General features: G+C 48.9%; 1 protein-coding gene across 16 annotated transcripts in view; it reads left to right on the top strand.

The window, feature by feature from the left end:
* PC (pyruvate carboxylase) overlaps positions 1 to 12651 on the top strand; it is a 258381-nt gene that overhangs the window by 196709 nt on the left and 49021 nt on the right. The window lies entirely within an intron of this gene.

Genomic DNA, 12651 nt, shown 5'->3' with positions numbered 1-12651 from the left:
GACCTAGTGGTGGGAGGAAAAAATCCTTAAATAAGAGACACGGGGGAATGACTAATGGACTTCAATGTCTGTACACTAATGCACAAAGCATGGGAAATAAACAAGATGAGCTTGAGCTCTTGGTACAGCAAACTAAATATGACATAATAGGCATCACTGAAACCTGGTGGGATAAGTCCCACGATTGGAATGTAAAAATGGAGGGATACAATCTATTTCAGAGAAACAGACCAGACAAGAAAGGAGGAGGAGTGGCGTTATATGTCAGGGATGTGTATACCTGTGAAGAGATCCAAGATTTAGAACCTCAAAGCCAAAGTGAGAGCATTTGGGTCAAAATTAAGGGAGAGAAGAATAATAGTGACCTCATTGTGGGAGTTTACTATAGATCCCCAAGCCAAACGGAGGACATAGATGATGCCTTCCTGGAACAGATGGCCAAGCATGCAAAAGGAAGGGAGATAGTAGTAATGGGGGACTTCAATTACCCAGATATTTGTTGGATGTCAAACTCAGCCAAGAGCATAAGGTCAAACAGATTCCTCACTGGCCTTGCAGACAACTTCATTGTCCAGAAAGTGGGAGAAGCAACAAGAGGAACAGCCATTTTAGATCTGGTCCTAACCAATGTCGATGACCTGGTTAATGGGGTAGAAGTGGAAGGATCATTAGGCGCAAGTGATCATGCTCTTCTGAAGTTTACTATACAACGGAAAGGAGCAGCCAAGCATACTAGGACTCAATTTCTTGACTTTAAGAAAGCCGACTTCATAAAACTTAGGGAAGTGCTGGGTGAGATCCCATGGACAGTAATACTAAAAGGAAAGGGAGTTCATGATGGCTGGGAGTTTGTTAAGAGGGAGATAGTAAAAGCACAACTTCAGGCAATACCAATGAGACGGAAACATGGAAGGTGCCTAAAGAAGCCAGGGTGGCTATCTAAAGAACTTTTAACTGAGTTAAGATTAAAAAAGGATGTGTACAAAAAATGGAAAAGGGGGGAAACCACCAAAGAGGAATTCAAACAAATAGCCAGCACGTGTAGACACAAAGTCAGAAAAGCTAAAGCACAGAATGAACTCAGGCTTGCTAGAGAGGTTAAAAGCAACAAAAAAGGCTTCTATGGGTATGTTCGTAGCAAAAGGAAGAACAAAGAAACAGTGGGGTCACTCAGAGGAGAAGATGGTGAAATGCAAACAGGGGACACAGAAAGGGCTGAACTCCTCAATACCTTCTTTGCCTCAGTCTTCTCCGATAAAGAAAACAATGCCCGACCTGAAGAATTTGGAGGAAATGATTCAGCAGAGGAAACACAGCCCAGAATAACTAAGGAGATAGTACAAGAATACTTGGCTAGTTTAGATGTATTCAAGTCTCCAGGGCCAGATGAACTGCATCCAAGAGTATTAAAAGAACTGGCAGATGTGATCTCAGAACCACTGGCAGTCATCTTTGAGAATTCCTGGAGAACAGGCGAAGTCCCGGCAGACTGGAGGAGGGCAAATGTTGTCCCTATTTTCAAAAAGGGGAAAAGAGAGGACCCAAATAATTACCGCCCAGTCAGTCTAACATCAATACCAGGGAAGATTCTGGAGCAGATCATTAAGCAAACAATCTGTGAGCACCTCGAAAGGAATGCTGTGATCACCAATAGTCAGCATGGATTTCTGAAAAATAAGTCATGTCAGACTAACCTGATCTCATTTTTTGACAGAATTACAAGCCTGGTAGATGAAGGGAACGCAGTGGATGTAGTCTACCTTGATTTCAGCAAGGCATTTGACAAGGTGCCCCATGATATTCTTGTAAAGAAGCTGGTAAAATGCGGTCTTGACTATGCTACCACTCAGTGGATTTGTAACTGGCTGACTGACCGGACCCAAAGGGTGCTCATCAATGGTTCCTCTTCATCCTGGAGAAGAGTGACTAGTGGGGTGCCACAGGGTTCTGTCTTGGGCCCGGTCTTATTCAACATCTTTATCAACGACTTGGATGATGGACTCAAGGGCATCCTGATCAAATTTGCAGATGACACCAAACTGGGAGGGGTGGCTAACACCCCAGAAGACAGGATCACACTTCAAAACGACCTTGACAGATTAGAGAACTGGGCCAAAACAAACAAGATGAATTTTAACAGGGAGAAATGTAAAGTATTGCACTTGGGCAAAAAAAATGAGAGGCACAAATACAAGATGGGTGACACCTGGCTTGAGAGCAGTACATGTGAAAAGGATCTAGGAGTCTTGGTTGACCACAAACTTAACATGAGCCAACAGTGTGACGCGGCAGCTAAAAAAGCCAATGCAATTCTGGGCTGCATCAATAGGAGTATAGCATCTAGATCAAGGGAAGTTATAGTGCCACTGTATTCTGCTCTGGTCAGACCTCACCTGGAGTACTGTGTCCAGTTCTGGGCACCACAGTTCAAGAAGGACACTGACAAACTAGAACGTGTACAGAGGAGGGCAACCAAAATGGTCAAAGGCCTGGAAACGATGCCTTATGAGGATCGGCTAAGGGAGCTGGGCATGTTTAGCCTGGAGAAGAGGAGGTTAAGGGGTGATATGATAGCCATGTTCAAATATATAAAAGGATGTCACATAGAGGAGGGAGAAAGGTTGTTTTCTGCTGCTCCAGAGAAGCGGACACGGAGCAATGGATACAAACTACAAGAAAGAAGATTCCACCTAAACATTAGGAAGAACTTCCTGACAGTAAGAGCTGTTCGACAGTGGAATTTGCTGCCAAGGAGTGTGGTGGAGTCTCCTTCTTTGGAGGTCTTTAAGCAGAGGCTTGACAACCATATGTCAGGAGTGCTCTGATGGTGTTTCCTGCTTGGCAGGGGGTTGGACTCGATGACCCTTGTGGTCTCTTCCAACTCTATGATTCTATGATTCTATGATTCTATGAACAAAGTGGGGGCAATGTCTATTTCTGTGGGTGAGGGGTACATGCGGGAGTAGCTGTCTTTCAGTTAATTAGTTCATGCCAAAAGCACTTTATCACCCCACAGTGGAGTTGGTCTTGTGAATTTTCCCATTACATTTATGGAGCTCAGTTTGGTATGATTTTTTGATGCATGGAGGGAAGAGGTTGACAACAATGCAGCAGTGCCTATGTATCCATGTTGATGTGGCCCCCTCCATGACTGAATCCCAGTGCAATTCCTACACACACACACAGAGAGAGAGAGAGAGAGAGTACTCAAAGCCTTTTGTTTCTTAAGAAAATAAGAAGTGCCTGCTGGGTTAGGCTAATGGCCACCTAGTCCAGCCTCCTGTTCTTGCAGCGGCCAACCAGATCCCATTAGGGGAGATCTTCAACCAGGACCAGAGCCCAAGAGCCCTCTCCCATAGAATCATAGAATTATAGAGTTGGAAGAGACCACAAGGGCCATCGAGTCCAACCCCCTGCCAAGCAGGAAACACCATCAGAGCACTCCTGACATATGGTTGTCAAGCCTCTGCTTAAAGACCTCCAAAAAAGGAGACTCCACCACACTCCTTGGCAGCAAATTCCACTGTTGAACAGCTCTTACTGTCAGGAAGTTCTTCCTAATGTTTAGGTGGAATCTTCTTTCTTGTAGTTTGGATTCATTGCTCCGTGTCCGCTTCTCTGGAGCAGCAGAAAACAACCTTTCTCCCTCCTCTATGTGACATCCCCTCCTATGGTTTCCAGCAACTGGTATTCAGAAGCATTACTGCCTCCTCCAACTGTGAAGGCAAAGCACAGCCACTGATAGTTTTCTCCATAAATTTGTCTAATCCTCTTCTTAAAGTCACCTAGGTTGGCGGCCATTGCTGCCTCTTGTGGGAGTGAGTTCTGTAGGTTAACTCTGTGCTGCAGGAATAAGTGCTTTCTTTGATCTGTCCTGAATATCTTCCAACATTCAGCTTCGTTGTGTTGTGTTGTGAGAGAGGGAGAATAACTTTTCTCTATCCACTTTCCCCATGCAATGGATAGTTTTATAAACTTCTACCATGTCTCCTCTTACTCACCTTTTCTCCGTACTTAAAAGTCCCAAATGCTGCAACCTTTCCTCATAGGAGTAGTCGCTCCAGCCTCTTGACCGTTTTGGTTTCCCTTTTCTGAACCCTTTTCCCTTTTCTACAGTATCCTCTTTGCAGGGAGGCAACCAGAACTGTCTGCAGTATCCCAATTGCAGTTGAACCATGAATTTGTATGACAGCATTTGTACAATCTGTTTTTCCCGTCACAGCCCGTTCTCCAAACCTTCAACCCTAAGATTTGATATCTTCTTCCCAAGTTAATCCGAGCTCCATGGCAGACACTGCTGTCAATGCCACTGTGTTTAATTGCTCCCTGTGGCTATGAAGTGTGACTTCATAAGAGATCTTGCAGCTTGGGAAATGCCTGGCTCTGTCTTGCTTTGATCTCCTCTTGGAGGTTTCATGTGTCCCCCTTCACTGCCACCTCCTCCAACCCTGTGTTTTCCTTTCCGCTGTTGCAACCCAGTTTGGAGATGGAACTGGATAGAGAGAGAGGGAGACGGGAGAGAGAGTTGATCAAACCCGAGACACACAGCATGGAGTGCTTCCTTTGCAAAGGCAATGCAAGGATACCGGTATTAACAACCAGAGCACAACCTGGGGTCTTCTTTTGCAAGGGAATATGTAGACTAAAAATGAAAGCACAGAGCTTTACTGTATTACCTAATCAAGTATAGCACAGCCCTGGAAAGGGGGAAATAGACTTGCTGCTCTTTGAAACAGCGTCACAGGCAAGAGAGCCTCAGCGCATCTCCCTTCTTTCTCAGGCCACATTTGCACCTGTCTCCGGTTCTACCAATTCACTGTTTTAGCAATGTTTTACCAATGCATTTTTAGCCAAGTGAACACATTTTTAGCCAAGGTCACTGGGGTGGACCCTCTTGCACTGAAGAATGGGGGTGTAACCTGAACTGGAATGAAAAATCCTTTAGTGCAATGGTTCCCAAAGTGGACAGTACTTCGAAGGTATAAACGACTATCAGGATTTGAAAAGTTGAATTAATTCAACAAAACAGTTTTAAACAGATTTTGAAAAGGTGTGCAATTAATTGTTACTGTTTTGAATTTCATTGTGTTATCATCTTGCTTAGTGGGTTGTGCAGACCGCTATTCTGAACAATTCTTTTTACAGGGCCAGCGGGAGGGGGGCACTGAGGATGAGTTTATGCAACCAAGGGAGCAGTAGTCTCTGAAAGTCTGGGAACCACTGATTTAGTGCAAGGGTGGGGTGCACGGAAATCCCAGAGGGAGGTCAGTTTTGCAACAGGCAAAATGGACACCATCCTCTTGTGTGAACTTCGTTCATCTTGCCGTGGGGGGTGGGGGCTGTGTGTGCTTCCTTCCTGCCCCATCCCAGAAAGGGTGTCTTTTATCTCACAGCTGTCGATGGAGGCAAATCTTCCCTTCCCTTGCGATCTGATGAAAGTTCAGGTCTCCAACAAACAGAACCCCCTTTGAAGGTGTGGGGAGGGGAGCAGACTCGAGGAACAGTGCCTTTAAAATATATATATCTCTTTCTGCAGATAAAAGGCCTTTCTCGTTGAGCACCAAAGCCACAGAGATTACCATGAGCTCCTCAGGGGTCTCAGGAGCTGTCTTAGCTGGAAGCTGATGGACCCATAATAATGACCAAGAGCACAGCAGGCTGCCGATCTCTCTGGTACATGCATTGTGCCCATATCCCCCCGCAACTTCCCATGAATTTATTTATTTTTAATCGAAACATTATTTTTGCAATGATTTCAAGGCAGTTTACAAAAGGTGTTTTCTTTTAAAAATAAGAACAGACAACCAATCCAAGGCCCAGTTCATAGAATCGTAGAGTTGGAAGGAACCCCATGGGTCATCTAGTCCAACCCCCTTAATAGTTTAACCCCTATTAATCTGATGTGTCCCATCCCAGTTATTTCCATTTGATGCTCATAAAAGTTCCTTTGAAAGTGTGGAGGTCCTTAACCCACCGACTACCCCTCTACATTTTCTTCCTCTCTTTGGACAACAGGCGTTTTGTGCTGATATCCTGTCTAATGCTACAAAAGAACATCAGTCCAACATCCTGTTCTCACAGTGGCCAAATACCCCTAAGAACCTAGGAACCAGCATAGGTTTTGCCTCTGGATCTGAAGATTCCATAGGAACACAGGAAGAACCTGCTGGATCAAGCCAAAGGCCCATCTAGCAACCTTCTCTCACAGGGGACAACTAGATGCCTGTGGGAAACCTGCAAGCAGGATCTGAGCACAAGAGCATCTCTCTCCTCCTTTGGCTTCCAGCAACCAGCATTCAGAAGCATTGCTGCCTCTGGCCATGGAAGCAGAGCAGAGCCACCCAGGGCTAGTAGCCATCATTAGGATTACAGTTAATTTATTAATCGCCTTCCAAACCACTGCCTCAGTAGCCCCTAGCAGCCAACAGATCGCATAGTCATTGGGTATGTTTCCCGTCGTGTCGGGATATGCTTCTTCCCCCACCCACAATCCGCCACTTTCCAAATTTGTACCGGGGTGAGCGAGGAGAGGTGACTACATGTCAAAGTCTGGCCAAGCACATCTGCCTCCCCTCGGGTTCCTCTCCGCCAGCCAGGCTGCCTCCCCGCAGCCTGTTGAGGCAAAGCGGATACGACAGCGATCGGTAACCATCGGGTCGGCGTGGCTGACGGCATCCGTGGTAGCAGTTGACTGTCGGGAAGAGTTAGGGTCAAAGCGGGGGGGTGGGATGGGGGGAAGGGAAAGAGGAAAGGGCTTGTTCGCTCCAGATGCATCAGAGCATTGCATCAAATTGCAGAGGAGGAGGGAGGAGAGGGCTGTCTCCTCCCCCCTCAGCCCCAGCTTTCCTCCCCCTCCCCACTTCACGATGGTGGGGCTGCAGTGGAAGCAAAGGTCCTGCGGTCACCATGGGGCAGAACTGGAAGGACACCACCACCTCCCAGACCACATGTCTGAGAGCTGTCAGGACACATCTCCGTCAGAGAGTGCACAGCTGGGAGGGCAGAGAGAGATACCTTCCCCTTAAAGTTAGCGGGAGGGCTGCATGTTTTCGTTGGGAAGCATCTGCTTTGAGCAGTTGGCCCAATTTTAGGCAGCTGCATCCAGGGGATGGGAGAAGGAAGCTGGGTGGGGCGCTGAGAAGAGCTGTTTTGTCGTTGCCACAACCTGACCCCTGCCTGGCAGGGAAGGGCACTGCAGGTCTCCATGTGTGGTCAGTGTTCGTCTGTAGGGGCAGCAGAAGCCCTTGGGGACAAGCTTCTGCTCAGCAGTCGAGCATCTGCTTTGCGTGCAGAACGTCACGGAGTTCAACCCCATGTATGTTTCCTGCCTGAAACCCTAGAGATCTGCTGCCAGTCTGTGCAGACAACACTGGGCTAGAGGGAAGGCAGCTTCCTCTAACTGGGAATATATAACTGAATTCTTCCCTCCTCTGTAAGGCAGGGGTTGCCAACATGGTGACCTCCAGGAGCTGTTTGTTTATTATTATTTATTGCATTTATATCCCACCTTCCTCTGCCCTAAGGAATTCAAGGTGGCATACAAGGTTCTCCCCAGCTCCCCATTTAAGCCCCACAACGACCGTGTAGGTTAGGCTGAGAGGCCGTGACTGGCCTGAAGCACCAAGTGAGCTTTGTGGCTGAGTGAAGACTTGGTCAGGTCTCCCAGATCTTCATCTGACATGCTAACCACCATGCCACTGTTGGGCTCCCAGCTCCCACTAGCCCTAGCCAGGAATGGTGATCATCATGATGAATGTGGGTCCAGCAATATCTAAAGGGTGCCGTGTTGGCTACCCCGGTCTAGGCTGGATGATGAGGAGTGGTGGGAGGCTCTGGCTGGAGAACCCCCTAGGGAAGCCTCAGAAGAGGAAGGCTCAGAGCCAGAGGAGTGGTGGGAGGACACAGAATACAGGTCAGAGGATGGAGGGGAGGCTTGAGTGAGAGAGAAGAAGAAGAGGCAGAAAGCGCTGCCGTTACAGGACAGGCAGCTGAGGATGAGGTGGGAGCTGAGACTGCAACAAATTCACAGGAGCCTGCCGATCCTACTGTATTCATCTCCCCTCCCTCCTTGTCTCCAAGGGCTCAGAGAGTTTTGCATGTAGCAGAGCAACAAGCTCAGAGATCACAGGGGACCCTTCCCCAACAGAATTTAGGACTGCAGGGAAAACAGCCGGATGAGGAAGAGATGTAGGGGGAGTTGGGAGGCCCAGATTGTCAATACTGGCAGCTGCTTTACTGGGGCCGGTCTTGCCATTGGCTTCTCTGTGTGTATTCTGCTTCCTTGGATAAAGAGTGAACTTCACTGCTCATCTCTGAGTCTCCGTGCTGACCTACAGCTGAACCAGCCCTGACAACCTGCCTGGTTGGGGCTACTTTGCACACCCATGTGGTGCCAAACCTCACTCAAAGGCAGAGTTGTTGAGTGTGCTGGAGAGGGGTTGAACCCCTGGTCTATTGCAATGGGAGCCACATAACCCTGCCCTGATTTTTTTTTTAAAAAAAATGATTTTATTTCATTTTGGCTTGGCTTGGGAGGCTCTTAATATATGCATATAAATTTGTATATGCAAACGGGGCCTCAGCCCCCAGACTGACAGCCTTGATCAACAGAAAGCTGCAGTCGACCCCAGGCTCCCTGACAAACGTCACTGTGGTAGACCCCAAAGTTTTGCAATGCTGTCTTTGTACCATTCGCTCTCTTCCTTCCTTCTTGGCTCCAGCACCTTTGCCTGCCCTTAATAGCCTTGCCAACCATCTCCACAGTTGTAGGCAGAAATGCTTCAGAATGCCAGCTGCTAGAAACTGCAGGAGGAGAGAGAGCTCTGGTGCTCTGGTCCTGCTTGCAGGTTTCCCACAAGCGCATGGTTGGCCAGGATGGTGTAGTTGTTTGAGAGATGGACTAGGACCTGGGAGACCAGGGTTTGAATCTCCACTCAGCCATGAAGCTCACTTGGTGACCTCAGGCCAGTCACTGTTTCTCAGCCTAACCTGCCTCACAGGGGTGTTGTGAGGATAAAATGGGGAGAACCGTGTCACCTTGAGTGGAATATAAATGTGATGACATGCTTCTGTGCTTCTGTGTATTTTACAAATTAGGGCTGGGCCTTTCTGCCCATCCCTTGCTCTTCAGGGCGAAGGGAGCAGGAGGGAAACTGGTCCTAATCACCTCCCGTTATGATTGTATTGCCTGCCTGCCTGCCTGCCTGCCTGGTAGGCACAGAGCTCGTTGTGTTTTAGAGGCGGGGTGAGGCTAATTGGGATTTTATTGGGCACGAGGACAAGATCTATTGCTTGTATTAATTATTCAAGGGCAGCCTTGCCTTTTACCCGCACATGATGCTTAAAATAGATTGCCAAGATGTGGAGGAGCAAGCCAGAGGGATGCAAGTGCGGGGGAGGGGGGTGGATCCTGGGAATTGCAGGCCGGCCAATAGGATCCAGCCTTTTGCCATTGCACACCCCACGCCCCTCTTCCCAGCCAAGGCAGCAGCCTAAGTGGGGGGTGCTGTTTGTACATGTACGAGAATTTACAGTTTGGAGCACCATGTGGCAGGAGGATCCTGACAGCAAGGGCTGAGGTGGGACACGTTTGCCCAGTTTGTGCCACTTTCGCACATAGGTCTGCCCAACATTAATCTATCATCATCATCATCCCACCTTTTCCCTTCCAATCTGCTGATTCTGTGGAGGTGTACATGGCTCTCCATCTCATTTAATCCCCACAACAACCCTGTGGGGTAGGTTAGGCTGAGAGAGGTGAGCTTCATAGCCGAGTGGGGGGGGGATTTGAACCCTGGTCACCCAGGTCCTCTTTCAACACTCTTAACCACTACACCACGATCTGGTTGGTTCTATTTTAAAAGCTTTGGCATTTTCATACCTAAGAGACATGGCGTTCCCCAGATACGCTCATGCTCTCCATTTGGGCCAATAGCTGTGGGAGAGATGCACAATCCTGCCTTTAGGCCCAGGAGTAGGGTATCCACCACCACCCCCAGCTCTGTTTTCCTTGGTGCTCAGCACCTCTCTGAATTTGCATGTTCAGCTCTGTGAAAGAACCTGGAAGGCTAGTAACTAGCAGAACAGAGAAAGGAGGGTTGTGCCTTGTCATGTGGGATCAGAATCAATCTTCTGCCACACACATTAAGGACTTCTCAGGCTGCTCTGCCTGCAGCAGCCTTCTGGGGCAGTCCCGCTCTCTCTTTCCCCAGGCGCCTGTGGGGATCCCCAGACCGTGTGTTTGATGGAGAGCTGGGGGAAGCCAGCTTTGTGCAGCCGGGAGCTGGTTCTTTGCAGTGGGAATAGGCAGGCCAGGAACGCTTGCACTGGACTCTTGGCCAACAGCAGTCAAAAAGACTTTCTCCTGTGTCTTTAGCATCCATACCTTCAGGCAGAAATTCCAAAGGTGCAGCCTGCTCCGACTCTGTATCTCCAGCTGGGGTGGGCAGGGGCAGTTGTACCTATAGGGGAGCAAGAAGGACTTAGAAATAACCTCTTCCCCTCCCTCCCCCTTACATTGTTGAGGCCTAGCCCCTTCACCCTTTTCCTCCCGCTGTAATGAAGCTTAAATAGCCTTTGACCAACCAGATGTTCTAGACTACAACATCCATCAGCACCTGCCAGCACAGCCATACTTGTTGGAGCTGCACTCCAGAACCTGCACTGCCTGGGCCTGATGGGAGTTGTAGTCCAGAACATCTAGAGGGCGCTAGGTTGATGGAGATTAGTGTAAAGCAAAAGCGTTCATGACCCTTCCTTGCCATCCTTCAGGTTGCCCTTTAAATGGGAGCAAAGACCAGCCCCGTCCTCCTTTCTTCCTTTTTCTTTTGAAACATTTCAGCACAATATACCCTGGTGGCACAGTATGAATACTACATCATGACAACATTAAAGAATAGAATTCACATTGCATTGTGACAAAGTAAATTCTGTGGATCATTGAACAGTAAGCTTGAAGTGTTTACATATAAATGGGGCCAGTTGCTGCCTTTTATCCTGCCTTGTCTTTAGCCAGGGTTGTCAGCGGTGGGATACTCCTTCAGATTCATGGAGCAGAGGGCTATTGATGGCTACTTGCCATGAGGCTGTTCTTCCTCCACAGATGCAGGCAGCAATGCTTCTGGTTACCAGTGGCTGCAAACCACAGGAGGGGAGAGTGCTCCTGTGCTCCAGTCCTGCTTGCCCATTTCCCATCGGCATCTGGTTGGCAACTGATGCTGGACTGGATGGGTCATTGCCCTAACCCAACAGGCTCATCATATGTACTTACATATTAACATATCAATGGGGCTGGTTCCTACCTTTCTGCAGCCCATCTCCACCTGTGCTGTCAGAGGTGGGATAGGCCTTCCCTCCAGTGAACTAGCTTGCAGCCACGGGGTGCAGCCTGTTGACACTTTTCACACACACCCTCCTCACCACCACTTTCCCCAGTCCAGTGATTACTGAACCTAAAAAGCTATCTCAAAACCAATCTCCTTTCTGGCTGTTTTTCCAGATGATGCTATCGGGAAATTACATCTTTCCTCCCTCTCCTCTCTTCCCACCACCCCAAATGAGAAACCAGCAGTGCCAGCCCTGTGTGCCTAAGCCAGTTTTGCTCTGAAACCCCCTTGCAGGGCCATATCACAGCCACACTGAGCGCAACCACCCCCAGCTCTTGAGTTTTCCCTCCTCCTTCAAAGACTGAACTGGCCCTGCAGGGAAACAGAGCCAGTGAGTCGGCATGTCAAGGGAGCCAGAAGCTGCTGCTGCTGCTGCTGCTGCGGTCTTTCAGCAGTGCTAGGAAACCTCTGGAGCAGGAAAAAGGGTAGCCGAGGTCTCAGCCGCCAGGAGTCATGCGGCTGCTGCAGAATTCCGGTCTCTCTTTCAGGGTTGTTGTCGGGGTTCTCTTTTGGCAATCTGACATAGTCAAACAAACAAGCAAGTACAGGCGTGGACAGCAAAGCTCCCAGGGGTGGGAATTTGGTATTTTGCCTAAGTTACTCTGTACAGCGCCTTGCACATCAGAGCCACAAAATGGCCTGGGCCAGGCTGCCTGTTCAGGATTCCCACCCCACCCCACCCCCCATCCACACACACTCAGGGCATCAATGCTCAGGGTGTCTCCCCTCCACCACCCGGATTTTGGAGGGTGGGTCTGTGTGACACCTCTGCTGTGGGATGCTGGGGTAGATGTGGGGGAGGAGTATTTTTGTCAGGACCACTTCTTATGAGGATTCCCCTCCCCCCAAAAAGATTGCTGATTGTTGAGCATCCAGCATTGCAGGGGGTTGGACTACATGACCCTCAGGGTCCCCTCCAACTCTACGATTCTATGTTAGGCTGGGCCTCCTTACAAAGCTTAGGCTGTCCATCTGCAGCAGGCAGCTCTTCCAGCTGGCTCTCTCCCACATTCTGCAACCATCCGAGCATCTCTGGGTAGGACTGAGAATGCCCACCCTCCTCCTGCCTGACACCCTGGAGAGCTGCTGCCAGATAGTGTCGACAGCACTACGCTAGAGTTTGGCCCTCCATTGCTTCAGGAGCAGTGTGAAGGATATGGGGTACAAGGAGAAGCTCAAGGGCCCCATTCCTTTCCTCGTTGCCTGAAATGTTAGAACTCCCTAACACTCCATAAACAGGTGCACTTAAATCAATAACTCTGCATCT

Source organism: Podarcis tiliguerta (assembly GCF_965153285.1).
Source record: "Podarcis tiliguerta genome assembly, chromosome: 16".
NCBI lineage: Eukaryota > Metazoa > Chordata > Lepidosauria > Squamata > Lacertidae > Podarcis > Podarcis tiliguerta.
The sequence above is the reverse complement of the archived record's forward strand: the minus strand, read 5'-3'. Positions and strand labels throughout refer to the sequence as shown.